Consider the following 5,804-nt stretch of genomic DNA (forward strand, 5'->3'; position numbering starts at 1 on the left):
TAAACAATTATAACATATAGACATTTGCAGACATACATCGCATTAAGAAAGGTAGCAAAAATATGTTATTTTATCAGTTATCATCATCATCATCATTATCATTATTATTATTGTTGTTGTTGATCTTTTTTCCCCAAAATATTTTCATTTTTTTTTTCAAATAAACTAAAAAAAGAAAAAAAAAAAAAGAAAGAAAAACACTGAAAGAAAAAGGAAAAAATATCTTTTTTTTTTTCCAGAAATTATTTTTTTTAACACATTTTTTAAATTTATTTTCTGCATTTCAAAGCTTTTTTTTTATTGTTGTACAGCTTGGAATTTTTTTGTAAAAATTCTTTCAAAGGAATTTTTAAATAAAAAAAAATGAAACAAACAAAAAGACAGCCAAAACATATGGATGCCAATCATCCTGTATTCTATAAATACACAAGTGTCAGGTCTTTTTTACTCTTATAAAACAAACTCTTTAGATGCAATACGTACGCGTGTGATCTACTTGACATATGAGGCTTAGATTAGTAAAAAAAAAAAAATAAATAACGTCTTTTTGTATAAAAAACATAAAACATATTTATAATTACTTTTATTAATATTATTATTATTGGAATAATTTTTCAAATTCATCATTTATAACAAATATCATCATTATTTTTAAGCATGATGGTAGGTTGAAGAAGGCAGTTAAAAAACATCTATATTTCTTGTACCAGTCTTGAATGTGATGTCTGTTAATATTAACTCTTGGTGAGCTCACTCCTCTGAACTCTGCAGATCATTGTCACTCGTGTAGATTTGTATCTCCCAGAATTAATCTTTGTTATTATTTCAATTTATTTATTGGAAGATATTTCTTCTCCTTTTAATTTAAATGATTTCTTGCATGTGTACAATTATTTGAAATTTTAAATTAACTTCTTATCAGGCATTCCATTTAAATTAACTCCAAAGATTTATAAGAATTGAAGAAAGACAAGAACGAAATCTAAACAATGAGTTGTGTACCTAGGTGAGAAAACGGTACATAAAAGAATGAATGTAAAGAATAAAGGTGTCTTTTGGGGATGTCTTTTTTTTTTTTTTGTTTATATTAACTTTAAAGAAATCCTAAAAATATGTTGTTTGACACTATTTCAAAGCATTTTATTTTGTTCAGATTTTAAATGAAACTGAGTTAACATTAGTTGAAGTTCCCATTTTACAAAGTTTGCATTCTTATTTTTCTAGTATTTATTTGCTTCCATAAAGCACCACATCAACATCACAGTGGTAGCCATGTTGGTTCAAAACAGAAGCAGACATGTTGAATTAAATCTAACTTGCACAGACAACAAAGCTGATAAAAAAAAATGTTATTAGATAAAAATTAAACAACGTTTGCTTTTATTTTTAAATAAAATAATTTTTTTTTTTAATAAAATTGTTTTAGGTGATAAGGTATTTTAAAACTGTGCCAAACAGCATTTTTTATAGGATTCCCTAAAAATTAATATAAACCATTTTGTCTTTTTATTTATCACTTTTTTTATCTTGTTTGTTGAAAAAATTATTTTTGTCTGTGGAGTTATCTTTCTTGATGTTAAACCTTGTAGGTCAATTTTTGCTTTAGATTAACTCATTTGATATGTGCCATGATTTAAAAAAAAAAAATTTGTTATATATATATGTATATATAATGTGTGTGTATATGTTATTTGAATTGATTCTAATTCATTAACCAACCTCTTCCCACTTCTTTTTCTTTAAGATCTACATAAAGTTATTCCTAGTTTCACAAAGCAACAGAATTAAAAAATCAAAATACTTGAAATTCATTTGCTAGTGCTGCAGAACAAAATAAAAGTATTCAAGTTACTTTTTCGAAATAAGCAAACAATAAATTCTGATAATTACAAAAACATAGAAGGAAAACATCAAATCAACAAAAAGGAGAGCCGTTTTCTTTTCCCCAAAATAATTTGTTGATTATAAAATTTTTGGCAGGGTGTAAATATCTCTGTTGTTTTAAACCCAAGAATTTTTTTTTATCAAATTTAGAATTTAGCTATTGAATGAAAATTGGATGGGAATTTCCAAGAAAGTTACACATATTTGAAAATGATAAAAAGTGGAAAACTATTTGATGCATGTATGCATGCAAACCCAGCAAAATGTTGAGTTGTGGTGGTGGTGGTGGTGTAGAGGTAAGAAGGGTGGTGTGGTGAGGAAGATCACCCTCACCCTTAGGATGAGGTTTTTTTGAATGAAAATATAAAATACTTATTTAGAATAATTAACTTGATATTTGAATTTGAAATGGATATTTTAAATTCCTGTGCAATGATCGTCAGTCTCTCTTAGAAAATTGTTCAACTATGATTTGATTGATTTCACACACACACACACACACACACACCTCTCTCTCTCTTTCTTTCTCTCTCTCTCTCTCTATATATATATATATAAAATGAAAGATGAGAAATAAAATTATACATCAGTTTATTATATCATCAGAATAATAAGGAAAAGTAAAAGGGGAAATTAAAAAAAAATACTCTGTAGGCCATGGCATTTCGAAGCTAAATGCTTATCAGAAGAGGAGGAGGGCAAATATGAGAGGGGGGGGACAGGCTTAATAACATTTAGATCTGGAGCGAGGATAAAATAATAAGATAATATGGTAAAACATAAGAAATATTAAAAGTAAAGAGTTTTTTTTTTTTGAATTTTCACCTTATTATTCTGATGATATAATAAAGTTATAACTTTCATTCCTTACCTTTTATTTAATTTTATTGTTCGTTCCTCTTAATAGCGTTGAGCTTTTATGATCTTGATAAGTTTTGCTTTATTAAAGATAGATCCTTTGATAACATAAGTGTATTATATATATTGTATATATATATGTATTGTGTACAGAAAGTATTTAGATGAGACAAGCCATTGGTACCGTCGGTTTCAAGCCTGATACCTAAGACCGTTTAAGATATCCATATCAAGTTCTCTTTAGCCAATACTCATCTCACAGATGAGTATTGGCTGAAGAGAGCTTGATATAGATATCTTAAACGGTCCTAAGTATCGGACTTGAAACCGACGGTACCAATGACTTGTCTCATGTAACAACTCTCTGTACACAAAATACAAAATATAAATACGCTCTTATATTTCAAATTTTCCTTTTAATTGAACACTCTGCTGGATTTCTTTTTCCAAAAAAACTAATCACACACACACACACACACACACACACACATGTGTGTGTGTGTGTGTGTGTGTGTGATTAGCTAAAATGGTAATTAATAAAAACCTGAAAAGAGGTTGCAATACTATTGTAGAGCAAAGATGCGTTTTATTTTTTTATTACCATTTTTTCTGTTCCACGTTAAAAAACGACCCTGGTGTCTAACTCTGTCCTGTGGGGAGGCATAGTAAATAGGTATATTATGTTTCAGATACTGGACCATTTTTGTCAATCCAGTAACCTCGTCAGTATGACGAAAAGCATGCGAGAAACATTTACCACGGTAAATGTTTCTCGCATGCCTTTCCCGTTAGAGATTCTCTCCACCTTTTTTTCTTTCTATTCAAAAAATGCTACATTGCCAAAAGCGTGCTTATTCATAAAGTCTGAAGAAATGCTGGTTTTTGAAAATTTTCAAACGATATAATGTTTGAAATTGTCGAACTGGACATTGAAACAATTGTGACATAAAATGAAATACACTTTTCGTTGTCATCAACACCTTGTCGTGAAGTCTTGATTTTGCACACACTGTGTGTGTATATATATATATATATATATATATATATATAAAATTATTAATAATTTTACTTAACCTACTAAATAGTTTTCTTCTTAATGAGATAAAAATTATGTCATGTGAAATACATTTAATTCTAGACAAATTAATTTCGAGAGTAACATCTTTTTCTTTTCTTTTTTTTTGTACTCCAGTGGCAGATGAGAAAGTTGATATCTTTGTTTGATTTAGTGACACACAAAAACAATACATACATGTTTTTGTTTTTTTTACAAAAGTCAAGTATTATGGTTATTATATGCTTCCAAACCACAGGAAATCAATTCTTTCATGTGTCAATAATAAAAAAAGAAGATTATTAACAAAACAAAGTATGCATCTTTTTAAAGAATGAGTAAGAATTTTATTGGGGAGGAATTGCATTCAAAGATAGAATGAAATCAGAAATAGTAAAGCTTTTACCAAAAATCTTTTTCTCGTATCGCACAAAATAAAACCGAAAAAAAAAATCCTATCCTCGTTATGTAAAAATTAATTTTTATTAAAAAATTTTCTTCATAAAAAAATGTCTTTCTAAAAATGAATCTTTAAAATTATTGGTCAATTAATATATTAATAATTATTAATATATAGCTTAATAAAAATTCATTATTAAAACATTTTCTTGATAAAAAATGTTTTTCTAAAAGTGTTAATTCAAAACAAAATGTGTCAAACTTTTCACTTTTTATCATTTTCAGAAAAGTTAATTTCAATTCTTGTATCAATTCTAAAATCTCAAGTTTCTAGTTTAATTGACATTTTTTTTTTGAAAGTCACTAACTTTGGAATGTTAAATATGTCTATAAAAAATGTTGATCAAAAGAAAGAAAGAAATTTATTCTTTTAGTTGTTTATTTGTTTAGACTGAAACAGTTGTTGTCTTGTAGGCCAAACTACTTTATTACTTTAAAAAAATGTTTGTTAAGAATTGTATAGTTTTTGCCTGCATTGCAGTATTTCTTTTTTGATGCTTTAATGTTGATTAAATTTTGAATTGTTTTGTCAATTTAAGAAAACGAATGTCAATGTTGCCAAAATGTTATTTCTCATAGATTTGGAGATAGTAAACCCATAAAAAGGGGTTTACAAGCATTTTTTTTTTCTGGGTCAAAAAGTCTTATTTTCCAATTGCTTCTGCTTTGAATGGAAAAGGCCTGTTTTTCTCTTCAAACTTTGTTTAATGCGAAAAAATGAAATGTTAAAACTTTCTAGAACATTCCAGTAGATTCAGTGGTGAGTAGCTGATAGAGAATTTTCTAGAACGTGTAAAGATTTTTGTTCCATTTTCTATAAATGTCCATTTTGATTCCAAACTTGTTCAGATGAAAGTTTGATTGTCGTAAATTTCATTAGCGAGGACACATAATCAAATTTGGAAAGAGCTAATGACCATTTGCAATAATTTCCCTGTTAGGATTTTTTTATTATTGAGTTTAGATATTTTGTTTCTTTGAAATTGTTTACTAAGTCAAGTATTAAAGTTATTTAAAAGTTTACAGAGCTCAACCGGCCGTAAGTCAATTTTTTGATCAAAACATATTTGTGATTTGTCATCCAATGTTTTCACAATTTGTCAGTCATGCCTGTTAAAGCTTTTTAATGATAAAAAAAAAACAGAAAACTATTTTTTCTTAACAATAATAATTATTAATATTAACTGTTTTGTTTTTCTATGTTAGAAAAAAAAATCTATTTGTTCATATTATTTGGATTCATTGGACTACTGTTCTCATCTTGAGTGAGATTTTCACAACGTTTTAATCGATGTAACACCCGACCTTCTTTATGTGTATCTTGTCAAACTCAGAAATGTTTCTGTCTAATTAGGGAATTTGGACGGAATTTTGAATGGAACCCTTGCCGCAGTCGTTGGAGTATTTGTTAAAAAACTAATTGTAAAAGTGATTTTCTCCTGAAGGTTGAAGGTTCAATTCTCAGTGTGGGCGACCGAAAAATACAATTGCAAATTACTTAGGACCTCTACCCAGTCATGGCTGATGGAACAAGAGCATGCTACTTCCA

Source organism: Euprymna scolopes, chromosome 5, assembly GCF_053919585.1.
Source record: "Euprymna scolopes isolate OS-2025 chromosome 5, ASM5391958v1, whole genome shotgun sequence".
NCBI classification, from domain to species: Eukaryota; Metazoa; Mollusca; class Cephalopoda; order Sepiida; family Sepiolidae; genus Euprymna; species Euprymna scolopes.